Source organism: Hippopotamus amphibius, chromosome 14 (genome assembly GCF_030028045.1).
Source record: "Hippopotamus amphibius kiboko isolate mHipAmp2 chromosome 14, mHipAmp2.hap2, whole genome shotgun sequence".
Lineage (NCBI taxonomy): Eukaryota > Metazoa > Chordata > Mammalia > Artiodactyla > Hippopotamidae > Hippopotamus > Hippopotamus amphibius.
Window position 1 is genome coordinate 44,792,285 of NC_080199.1, and position 12,055 is coordinate 44,804,339.

Sequence of the window (12,055 nt, forward strand, 5' to 3'; positions counted from 1 at the left end):
AAAAGAACAGATGCAATAGTTTCAATATAAATGTTTAGATTTTCAGAATGCAAACTGAGGTTGATAACTATCATTTCAAATTATGTAATACAAAATAAACAAATATGTCTTAAAATTTTCCTTGAGGCTAAAATTAGCTTATAGATTCCCTGTTTAGATACAATCTAATGGACCTTGCAAGTGAGTTTTGTTTTCTTTTTCTTTTCTTTTCTTTTCACTTGAATAGTCAGGCATAATACACAAAGTGACATGGTATGGCAATTGCAGAGTGTGTCTAACATAACTGAAAGTTGCTTTTATGGAGACAAACTGTTGACCTTTAAGAAAGTTGCTGATGGCCTTTAATAGCACCAAAAGAGAACACTTCCCTTTTATCCTGCTTCTCATCAAAAGTTTGCAACATGGAAAAGAAAATAGTGTAAATAAATTAATTTAGCAGTACCTTTGCAATTTTACCTATATAAGGTAAGAAGAAGATCTTAACAAAAATCCTCCAAACAAAACCCCTATAAAATCATCATTATATCTGGATAGAACCAAACAGATCTCATTAATGTGTAATTAAATCAAATCTTGGTCTCCAAGAAAATGCAAGTCTGATGATATACATATATTGTTGATTAGTCAAATGCTTTCAATTTGCACTTCCAAAGAAAATACAACATGAATACTTATTAGTATAAAACATGTAAAAACAACCAATCTAAAATTCAAATATTCCATTTCTATGCATGTCCAAGTTTGTTTCCATTTTCCATGCATATTTTCATGTGCAACCATATGTTTGAAGACACTCTCCAGTAACCAGATGACAATTTACTTTAAAAAAAATCCATTAAATTTCTTTTTAATCCTCACTTCTTATATGAAGCATATTAAATGAGTTAAGATGATTAGAATTAATTTATCTTTACCATGGAATTTAGATTGTTACATTTTTCAACAAGTTCTTTTCTTGAATACTTTTACAATATTACTTAGCATGCTTAAGTCCTACTGCTATGAATAAGACCTTCCTACAACTTCCTAGCAAGAATTAATCTCTTGCTCCCCTCTTCTTTCATATAATTTTTAAAATCTTAATTACAGTTCTTATTAGAGTAGGTCTCAATGCTTTTAAGCCTCTGGATTCAAAGAAACTTTAAGTTAGACATATTTGGTCCATCCAGTAATGCTCATACATAGTAGATGTGTAGTAAATACTTACTAAATTGTACTGCAGAGTAAGAAATGCTTCTCTGGAAAGACTTCTGTGAAAAGTATTATATTATAATCATTTTGATACACCCATGTTTCAATTGTACTAGATAAAAATGCATGTGTGTGTGTCTGTATATATATATACATGTAATGTGCCTTACTCATTGCCTTTAAAAGAAGAATTATTCTTATACTTAAATGTACTTATTTACTAATTATATATTTTAAAGGAGGGTGATACTGTCTACAACAGGGTTTCTCAACCTCAGCACTATTGACACTTTGTGCTAGATAATACTTTGTTGTTGTGGGCTATCCTGTGCATTAAAGAATGTTTACCAGCAGATACCCATAATATCCTCCAAATCATGGCAGTCTAAACATCTCCAGACAATGCAAAATATTCTCAGAGGGCAAAATTATTCCTAATAGAAAACCACTGATCTAGGAAGAAGAGAGATGATAAATACTCACTCTCAAGATTTGTAACCACAAAACTCTCCCTTGAGGCCATCAGATGACTGGCTGTGTCAACTATGGAGTTTTATCTAAGGGAAGTCAAAAAGAAAAAGAAAAAGGGGATTATCCTTATTTCTGACCATAGACATTACAGGGAAGAAAAATAAAAGTTAGAAGATGCAATCTGAATCCAATCTGACCTCTCTCTGAGTTTTGGTCCAAAGGAAAGAGACTTGTTCAGTGTGTAGGGAGAATTACTAAGGACAAAAGAATTACTAAGTCCACCTAAATGTTGGACTTTGGAAAAGAACTGCCTTGCAAGCTGCTGATACTGATCTGTAAATGTTCACATCATACTAAGCTTGTTGGTATAGTGTGGATAGGCAGTAGTAAGGTCAGAATTTAGCTTTATCAAGTCCCCTTCCATTCTTGTGTGTTGTATATGGGGCACTGAATTTTCTATATTGCCCTGCAGAAAGCCTGTAGAGAATGACTGTGAAGGGACCAACTAGCCATCAATTCCCTATGAGACCTCTAGGGAAAAAAACAAAACAAAACAAAAACAAAACAAAACAAAAACAAAGTGAAACATTTGATCAAGCAGAACTAAGTATATTAGACTTACTGTAAGTAAGAGGGAAATTGAGAGACTATTATTTTATTTGGAATTGGAAAGATATTATTTTTCAAGAGCAAACAGCATTTTCAGTGAGAGTGAAAAAAAGGAGGATGCAAAGATCAAAATCCAATAATTTTACCTAAAGAACTCTTTGAATTATTTTATCACACTAAGCTTATAGATCTTGGACTGCATTATTTTTCACCCTAAGAAATAATTTATACAATCAACATTAAAAATCAAAAAGGTGTATAGTTTTTGCTTATCTGTGTACAGTGTATTTTAATGTGTGATCCCTGTGGTTAGTAACTGCTATGTTATACATTTTAACAAATGACTGCCATGAAAGATTAGAGAGGGAAAAGTCCATGTTAACTACCTGGAAATTGTCACACACACACACATAAGCCAATAGAGTAACAGAGGCTTAGTGGTACTCTAAGATTTAAATTCAGAGAGGAAAATAGTCCAGAAGAATATTCCAGAGCAAAAGAAACATAAGCAAGGTATAAAGATGAAAACCGTAATTGGTAATTTTAATATGTCTTGTCAGGAAAACAGAAGCTATGTTAGATATTTACTCTGTAGAAATTTAACACAGGGGATTGCTTAATGATATGTTGAAAAGAAATGAAGAAAAAAACCTGTAATATCTCAAAGTAAAAGGGATAAATATGTTATCAGCCAAAATTAAAGAAACTGCTTCCACTCAGGGTCTTGATTCCATAAGCTTGAATATTTTTACCTTTTTCTGAAGGCACAGCTGCTGGTGGTGGTGCTGGGACACCACTGAGGCAATCAATTTAGTCATCACCATCAAAATTGGAACTACCAAAAAGATGCCTCTTTTAGGACTAGTTCAAGAGTATTCATAAATAGTATGGCCCTGTAGCAACCTCCAGTCACTGTCATCAACACCCTCACCTTCTAATATCCTGCCAGTAACTGCACTGGTAGAAAATAATAAAAAGACAATTCACATGGGAGTCTGAGAAATGTAACTCATGAGATCTTCAAGAGTGATTCTGGGCATGAGAAATAACAAAAAAAATCCGTGTAAATAATAGACAAACTTTTGTAGTTTTGATGCAAGAAAAGTTTTAAAAGTTCTCATAATTTTTTGCTTTTCAAATACCTTTCCAACTAAGAAACTTGTGATCATTTTTGGCCTGATAGTTTAGGCCTTAAAGCAAAGGCTAAATATGGGTCTATTTTACTAGACTAAGCTTTTGACCTTTGTTTACTCATTTGTCCACATATCCAACAAATATTTACTATCTACTGCAACCTAAGTAATTATCTAAGCAGATTACATGACTTTTATTAACACAAGACAAATGTTTTCACTTCTAAAACCTAACCTCCAGTTATCTATATTCACTCCCTGTTTCAAGTTCCTCTCAACATTTTCTCTCATCCCACTCAATCAGTCATTAACCCACACTACTTCAACAAAGCTTTTCTAGTCAAAATCACCAATGAGCTCCATGTTGCAAAATTCAGTAATAGATTTTCAGTCCTTATCTTGAACTTTGACTATGTTATTTCCTCTTACCTGAAAGAGGTAAGAGGAAATAACTTTTTTTTAAATTGCCTTACAAGAAACTCCACTCTTCTGGTATTTCTCTAATATCATGGATGATTTTTTTTCCATTTCTTTGACCTTAAAATTTTCATGTACTCAGTAGCTCAGCCCTTGAACCTCTTTGCTCCTCTACTTACACTCACTTTGTGATCTCATTTAGTCTAATTGCTTTAAACACCATTAATTTTTTGCTACCTCCCAAATTTTATATCACTGGTATGAAACTTGCCTGTTAAACAGTCCTATATATTCAACTGCCTATTTGATTGGTGTGCTTGTTTGGGTAAGAAACATTTCAAATGCAAGACATTCAAAACTGACCCCTAATGCTGTTCCACCCATAGTCTTAATTTCAGTAAATGATTATTCCATTCTTCATGTTTCTCAGGAAAAACACCCTGGACTTTCTCTTTGCTCATCTCTTTTTTGTATCCCAAATAATGTTGGCTTCATTTTCAAAACATACCCAAAATCTGACAACTTTTCATCTTTCCCACTATCATTTCAATGTGGATTATTGCCACAGTTCCTTATTGGTTCTCCTGTTACTGAGTCCAATCTTGTATTGCTCACTCACAACAGGTTAATTAAATAGAGGGGAAGGGTGTTGAGACAAGGAATAGTGACTTTATTTAGAAAGTAAGCAAACTGAGAAGATGGTGGGATAATGTCCTAAAGAAACATCTTGCTTGGATTAGAATACAAGTTTTTTTTTTTGTTTTTTGTTTGTTTGTTTGTTTGTTTTTTATGCTGAGAAAGGTGGAAGCAAGATGGGTGGGAGTGAGGTCAAGTGGTGAGGAATAGCTGCAGACATCTGGATGCTGGCCAGGGTCAAGGAAGGTTACCAAAGTTCCTTGTTCATGGTCAGTTTACTCATTAATCTGGTCTAGTCATGATGTTCCTGCAGAACTGGATAAGACAAATGTTACTTTTCTTGATCATGTTCCCTTATCTCCATGTGGAGGCAGAGTTTCTGGCAAGGGGCTATTATGGACTCCTCAAGCTATGAGCAATATTCCTCCAATAACTAGGGTGCTTATGTGTAGAGCTAGTGTGACTAAGCAAAGACAATTAACAATAGAACAAGAAAGGTTAGAGCAAGGAAATGGATCTAGTATGGAGTCAGACTTGTTCTTTCCTGTTATACTCTTGCATCCATCATTACTTCCCTGGAGTTCATTCTGAATAAAGGAGCCAGAATGATCCTTTTTATGATGCCAGATCATATAAATCCTTTGCATGGTCATTTGTAATGGAATCTATTTCTCTCAGAGCAAAATATAGAGCTTTTACCATGCATGACAAAGTGTCAAATGGCCTAGCCCCGCTCCCTCTCTGACTTTACCTGCTATAATTCTCCCCTTCACATCCTCTACAGTTGCTATCTTGTTGGACAATGACAAACACACTTCAGTCTTGGCCTTTGCATTTGCTGTTCTCTGCTTAAATCTCTTCTCTCAGATATGTATCAGCCTCGCTCCAAGACCTATATCAGGTGTTTGCTCAATTATCTTAATCTCAATGAGGTGTACCCTGGCTACACTATTTAAAATTGGCAATGACCACCACTACAGGACTCTCCATCTGCTTTCCCAACTTGATTTTCTTTATATGTGCCATATAATTACATATAACTACATATATCCATATCTACATAGCTGTATCTACACATGCATACTTTTTGTCTGCTGTATTTATTGCCATATCTCCAGATCCAAAAAGCAATTCCTAGCAACTAATATGCAAACTTGTGTTGAATAAGTAAACAACGAATCAGTGAATATTTTTGTAAAATAAGTTAATCATTTTTTAAGAAAAAAATTAAAATTAAAGGCTTACAGACTTAATTATAAAATAAATGACAATTCTTATTTAATTAAAGAATCACTCATTCATCTCTAATTTTTTAGGAGAAAAACTCATTTCTTGACCTATTAAATTTGAAAACCTTTTATTATTTTATTTTATTTTATTTTATACAAAAGGTTCTGAAGTTTAATTTTAAAAAGGGGATTTTTTTTTAGTTGTAAGATGATCTAGAAATGGTTTAATCTGTCTTTCATTATGTAATTTAAAAATAAAAGAGACTAGAGCTAGAATGTTGCAAAACTAGTCTCATACCACTAGGTCACAGAACATCAAAGAAGGGAATAAATGCATTATACATTGTTATGTAATATTTCACAATTCTTTCACTGCATTATACTTTCCTTTCTCATGCGGGATTATAGCAGTCTTGTTAGAGTGTCAGATCTTGCCACCAAAGACTTTCATAGTTCTAGGTACAAATTCTTCATAACAGTGTTAAAAATTGTTTAATGGATTGGGGAATTCCCTGGCAGTCCAGTGGTGAGGACTCCACATGTTCACTGCCAAAAATGCGGGGTTGTGCAGCCAAAAATTAAAAAAAAAAAAGGTTTAATGGAGGGAGATCAAATACATATTTAATGTTTTAATCATATTCCAGCTGATATTGTTCGCGTAGTATGTATGTTTTTATACTTTAAGCTCCCTGCCCCCAAATGAAGAGCTACAAAAACATTACTTTTGTCTATAACCATTGGAAACAGAGAGGAAGATCAGAAAGTCTGTAAAATTATAAAAATTTAAATTAATGGCCATTTAAACTTTGTAGCAATGTTATAATTCAAAATTATTTCAGTATTTGGAACTTTGAACATTTGGTATCCAAAAATAAAACATTTAAATTATTATTTCCTTGCCAAAAGTAACAACACTTTAAAATATCTGAAAAAATTAAAATAACTCTCTAAAATTTTTAAATTTATCATTAATTTTTAATTTTTAATAAATTTATACTCCTCATCACACATTTCTCCACCCACATTCCTTGCCTCTGGCAATCACCTATATTCTGTTCTTTATATCTATTATGTTAGGGTTTTTTTTGGATTTCATATATAAGAGAGATCATACAGGAATTTTCTTTCTCTGTCTCATTCATTTCTCTTAGAATAATTCCCACAAGGTCTATCTATGTTATCATAAATGGCAGGATTTATTTCTTTTTTATGGCTGAATTCCATATTCCACTATTTCTTTATCCAATCACCAATCATTGGATACTTGGCTTATTTCCATAACTTTGGCTATCATAGTGTTGCAATATGGGGGTTCATATATATATTTGAATTAGTGTATTTGTTTTCTTTGGGTAAATACTCAAAATACATTGCTAGATGGTATAGTAATTCTATTTTTAATTTTCTGGGGAAACTTCATACTGTTTTCCACAGTGTCTACACCAATTTACATTTCCACAATAGTGCACAAAGGTTCCTTTTTTCCACATCCTTTCCAACATTTATTATATCTTGTCTTTTTGATAATAGACCAGCTGACAGCTGTGAGGTGATATCTCATTGTGCTTTTGATTTGTATTTCCCTGATGCTTAGTGATATAGCGATGTTAGGCAACTTTTCATGTGAGGCATCTATATGTCTTCATTTAAAAAATGTCTATTCAGATCTTCTGCCCATTTTTCATCAGATTGTTTATTTGCTACTGAGCTGCATGAAATCTTTATATATTTTGGATATTAGCACCTTATCATGTAAATTATTTATAAATAATTTCTCCCATTCAATTTTTTGTGTTTTTATTTGGTTGCTGGTCTCTTTCTGTGCATAAACTTTTTGGTGTGATGTACTTATTTATTTTGGCTTTTATCACTTTTGATTTTAGTATCAGAGTCAGAAAAATCATCACCAAGACATATTTCAAGGAGCTTACCACGTATGTCTTCTCTTAGGAGGTTTATGCTTTCAGGTCTTACTTTCAAGTCTTTAATCATTTGAGTTAATTTTTGTATATGTTATAAGCTAGTGGTAAAGTTTCATTCATTGTATAAGGCTGTCCAGTTTTTCCAACATCATTTATTACAAAGACTGTCCTTTCCCCACTATATAATTTTTGTTTCTTTGTCATAAATTGACTATATAAGCATGGGTTTGATTCTGGGCTCTCTATTCTGTTCCATTATCCATATCTCTGTATTTGTGCCTAGAAAACTCAGTGTATGAAGAATTAATGAAATACTCATAAAATGAATGAAATATGTATTTTTGGAAATTGTGATCAATGCTTGCCTGGAATAGATAAGGAAAGATAATTAAGGAAGACATGATATTTTTCCTGGGCCACAATTAGTAGTTCTGATACAATATAAAATAAAAGAGGGGACTACATAGTAAATCCACTTAAAGGGCTTTTTTTATGGTAAATGAAGTGGTTTAAATTGGCAACTTTTAAATATCAATTAATTTTACTTTCTTCCAAGGTATTTGCTTCTAAGGACTTTAGAAGTGAATAAAGATTACTTGAAAGAAGAGAATTACATTTTCAAAAGAAATACAATATTTCATTGAAAAATGAATTATTTGCAACAGACCATAATGAGATTTCAAACTTCCACATAATATTCTGGCTTCTTAAGTTCAATAGGAATTATTTAAGTATAGTATTTTTATACACATAAATGTGCTAAAAGAGTATTAACCTGTCCTACCTCTTTAAAATTTTACTTAGACCTGTTTAATCTATTTTAAAGGCTATTCTCTATTTAAATTAAGCTTCCTCTATCAAAAAAAGGAATTTAAGAATGGTCTGAAATTCTTTAAAATTCAATCCATGTGCTTTTGTTATTTTTGTTTTCTTTTTGGATGTACACTCATTTATCAATAAAAATAACTGGTTTATTTTCCTCTAAACGTAATGAAGTCTAGAGAATAACAAAATGCAAAGTTTAAATGCAAATATTTGGGAGTAACAATTAAAATTACTTTGGATTCAAGGGTACTAAATACTAACAGTATTTTGAAAGGTAACAGAATATGCCACCCAAAAATGTACAACTTTGGCAAAAGATTGTTTTGATCTGCAGGCAATTGAGAAGAAGCACATAAGAAAAGATCTCTGCCCTTACTTACTTGCAAAGGAGTCTATCTTCCTCTTTCTACCAGGAAGGACAAGGATTAATCCCTGGAGAAAAATTTAGACCTTTATCAATGGAGATGTCACTGATTTAAATCTACATTAAAAACATAACTCTTATTTACTGCTTTTTCTGGCCAACCTCCCTAAGAGTGTCTTCCCCCATACTTTTATGCCTTCTGCCCTTAGTTGAAGTTGTTATTTAAGCCTGAGTTTTAAGCCATCTCTAAGAGATACTCATTTTTTTTTAATTTTTCAGAAAAATTGGAGTATAGCTGATTTACAATGTTGTGTTAGTTTCAGGTATCCAGCAAAGTTAATCTGTTATATTAATATCCACTCTTTTTAAAATTATTCTCCCATATAGGCCATTACAGAGTATTGAGTAGAGTTTCCAATCTTCCAATTTATAACTTCCCTCTTTCCCCCTGGTAACCATAAGTTTATTTTCTACATCTGTAACTCTATTTCTGTTTTGTAGATAAGTTCATTTGTACCCTTTTTTATATTCCACATATAAGTGGTAACATAGGATATGAATCTCTAGGTTCTTCCATGTTGCTGCAAATGGTATTATTTTCTTCTTTTTTATGGTTGATTAAAATCCATTGTATAGGGCTTCCTAGGTGGTGCAGTTGTTGACAATCTGCCTGTCAATGCAGGGGACATGGGTTTGAACATGCTCCAGGAAGATCCCACATGCCGCGGAGCAACTAAGCCCTTGAGCCACAACTACTAAGCCTGAGCTTTAGAGCTCATTAACCACAACTATTGAGCCCATGTGCTGCAATTACTGAAGCCCATGCACCTAGAGCCTGTGCTCTACAACAAGGGAAGCCATGGCAATGAGGAGCCTGCGCACCACAATGAAGAGTAGCCCCCACTCACCGCACCTAAAAAGAAAGCCCACGCACAGCAAAAAAGACCCAACACAGCCAATAAAATAAATAAATAAATAAATAAATAAATAAATAAATAAATTTATATTAAAAAATCCATTATATATATGTACCACATCATCTTTATACATTCATTTTTTGATGGACATTTAGATTGTTTCCATGTCCTGGCTATTGTATATAATGCTGCAATGAACATTGGGGCACATGTATCTTTTTGAATCATAAGTTTCTATGGGTATATGCCCACAAGTAAGATTGCTGAATCATATGGTAGCTCTATTTTAATTTTTTTAAGGAACTTCCATACTCTACTCCATAATGGCTGTACTGGTTTACATTCCTATCAAAAGTGTAGGAGGGTGCCCTTTTCTCCACAACCTCTCCAGCATTTATAGTGGCCATTATGACCAGTGTGAGGTAATACATCATTGTGATTTTGAGTTGCATTTCTCTAATAATTACTGATGTTGAGCATCTTTTCATGTGCTTTTTAAATCATTTTATGTCTTCTTTTGAGAAATGTCTATTTAGGTCTTCTATGCATTTTTTGATTGGGTTGTTTGTTTTTTTGATATTGAGCTGCATGAGCTGTTTGTATATTTTGGAGATTAATCCATTGTCAGTTGCTTCATTTGCAAATATTGTCTCCCATTCTGAAGATCGTCCTCTTGTTTTGTTTATGGGTTCCTTTGCTGTGCAAAAAATCTCAAGTTTCATTAGGTCCAACTTCATTATTTTTGTTTTTATTTTCATTACTCTAAGTGATGGGTCAAAAAAAGCTTGCTCTGATTAATGTCAAAGAGCATTCTGCCTATATTTTCCTCTAAATTTTATAGTGTCCAGCCTTACATATAGGTCTTTAATCCTTTTTGAATTTATTTTTGTGTAGGTGTTAGAGAATGTTCTTATTTTATTCTTTTACATATAGCCGTCCAATTTTCCCAGCACCACATATTGAAGAGACTGTCTTTTATCCATTGTATATTCTTGTTTCCTTACCCATAGATTAGGTTACCACAGGTGCATAGGTTTATCTCTGGACTTTTTATCCTTTTCCATTGATCTATATTTCTGTTTTTGTGCAAGTACCATACTGTTTCAATGACAGTAGCTTTGTAATGTAGTGTTAAGTCAGGGAGCCTCATTCCTCCAGCTATGTTTTTTTGTTTGTTTGTTTGTTTGCTTGTTTCTCTCTCAAGATTGCTTTGGCCATTCAGGGTCTTTTGTGCTTTTGTGTCTCCATACAAATTATAAAAATTTTTGTTCTAATTCTGCCAAAAATGGCTTTGGTAATTTGGTAGTGATTGCATTGAATCTGTAGATTGCTTTGGGTAGAATAGTTATTTTTACAATATTGACTCTTCAAATGTATATGGTATATGTGTCATCTTTGATTTCTTTCATCAGTATCTTATAGTTTTATGAGTACAGGTCTTTTGCCTCCTTAGGTAGGTATACTCCTAGGTGTTTCATTCTTTTTGACGTGACAGTACATGTTGTTTCTTTGATTCTTCTTTCCAATCTTTCATTGTTAGTGTATAGAGAAGGGAATATCTTGTAAATATTAATTATATCTACCTGGTCTAATGTGTCATTTAAAGCTTGTGTTTCCTTATTAGCCTAGATAATCCTTCCATTGGTGTCAGCAGGGTATTAAATCCCCCTACTATTATTGTGTTAATGTTGATTTCCTCTTGTATGGCTGCTAGCATTTGCCTTATATGTTGAGCTGTTCCTATGCTGGGTGCATATATATTTACAATTCTTATATCTTCTTCTTGGATTGATCCCTTGATCATTATGTAGTGTCCTTCCTTGTCTCTTGTAACAGTATTTATTTTAAAGTCTATTTTAGGGCTTCACTGGTGGTACAGTGGTTAAGAATCCACCTGCCAAGGCAGGGGACATGGGTTTGATCCCTGGTCCAGGAAGATCCCACATGCCACTTGGCAACTAAACTGTGTGCTACAACTACTGAGTCTGCACTCTAGAACCCATGAGCCACAACTACTGTCCCCATGTGCCACAACTACTGAAGTCCACATGCCTACAGCCCATGCTCCACAGCAAGAGAACCCACTGCAATGAGAAACCCACACACTGTAATGAAGAGTAGCCCCAGCTCACTGCAAATAGAGAAAGCCCACACACAGCAATGAAGATCCAACAGAGCCAAATAAATAAATAAATAATGGATACATTCATAAAAAAATAAGTATTTTAACTTATACAAGTATTTCTAGTCCAGCTTTATTTTGATTTTCATTTGCATGGAATATCCTTTTCCACCCCCTCTCTATCAGTCTGTATGTGTCTCTAACTCTTAAGTGGGTCTC